This window comes from Convolutriloba macropyga, unplaced genomic scaffold (assembly GCF_964194025.1).
Source record: "Convolutriloba macropyga unplaced genomic scaffold, txConMacr16.3 SCAFFOLD_1013, whole genome shotgun sequence".
Lineage (NCBI taxonomy): Eukaryota > Metazoa > Xenacoelomorpha > Acoela > Convolutidae > Convolutriloba > Convolutriloba macropyga.
This window is the reverse complement of record NW_027452697.1, coordinates 3738-5190: the sequence shown is the minus strand read 5'-3', so window position 1 is coordinate 5190 and position 1453 is coordinate 3738. Positions and strand designations below refer to the sequence as shown.

General features: G+C 40.9%; 1 pseudogene; it reads left to right on the top strand.

The window, feature by feature from the left end:
* Positions 1–1052: 1052 nt before the first annotated feature.
* LOC142357719 (5.8S ribosomal RNA) lies at positions 1053–1204 on the top strand (annotated as a pseudogene).
* Positions 1205–1453: the final 249 nt, after the last annotated feature.

The following is a 1453-nucleotide window of genomic DNA, read 5'->3' as shown; positions in this document are numbered from 1 at the left end:
CTGTGTAGTTACTAGTAGCTGGATTTAAGCTCGAAATGAGACACTGTTGGTGAAACTTCATCATGAGAACGTCACAAGCTGATCACGCTCCATGATATGACTAGTATTATGTTGCTTCTAGTAGGCTAAGCGCAAGCCGAAACATCAACATGTGAAAGTCGTAGAATTTTGCGATCAAATTGTGGCTAGTACTGTGATGTTACTAGTAACCTTGTGTTACGTCATATGGCCAAGAGAGCATTTGAAGGCGAAACTTCTGCATGGGGAAGCTGCATCATGAACAAAAGTTTATATCGAGTATTATGTTGACGTTAGTAGGCCCTGGCCGAAAGCGCAGCATGTGAAAGGTATAGATAAAAGTTAGCGTTGCAGTCAGTACTGTGTAGTTACTAGTAGCTGGATTTAAGCTCGAAATGAGACACTGTTGGTGAAACTTCATCATGAGAACGTCACAAGCTGATCACGCTCTATGATATGACTAGTATTATGTTGCTTCTAGTAGGCTAAGCGCAAGCCGAAACATCAACATGTGAAAGTCGTAGAATTTTGCAATCAAACTGTGGCTAGTACTGTGATGTTACTAGTAACCTTTTCTTACGTCATATGGCCAAGAGAGCATTTGAAGGCGAAACTTCTGCATGGGGAAGCTGCATCATGAACAAAAGTTTATATCGAGTATTATGTTGACGTTAGTAGGCCCTGGCCGAAAGCGCAGCATGTGAAAGGTATAGATAAAAGTTATCGTTGCAGTCAGTACTGTGTAGTTACTAGTAGCTGGATTTAAGCTCGAAGTGAGACACTGTTGGTGAAACTTCATCATGAGAACGTCACAAGCTGATCACGCTCTATGATATGACTAGTATTATGTTGCTTATAGTAGGCTAAGCGCAAGCCGAAACATCAACATGTGAAAGTCGTAGAATTTTGCGATCAAACTGTGGCTAGTACTTTGATGATGCTTGTAGCCAACCGAATTGGTTGAAAAGCCCAATAAGTAAGCTAACTTGGGAGAGCTTGTTGGAAACCAAATGCTACTAGATTGGTCCAAATACATCCTTCAACAGGGGATCACTTGGCTCGCTTTACGAAGAGGAGCACAGCTATATGTGTTAATTCGGTATGAATCGCAAGATTTGTTTACCGACCTCTCTAACGCAAAAGGCGGTCTCGGCTTCGGCTGTTGACTGCGTCCGATTCAGGGTTATATAACTCTCGATTGAACACATTGATGTTCTATTGTTGGTGCTTCCAATAAAATTGGAACACTTAAAGCAGAACCGATTCAAATAATAGCATTCTGATCAATGATTGCATTCCTTGATCAAGAACTGCTGGAGTCATTGTGATGGCGAATTTTCTTCATAAGAAAATTGCAAAGAGACGGAACTTAATGAGACTAGTATTATGTTGTTTCTAGTAAGCGGAAGCTGAAACAGCAACATGTGAAAATCAA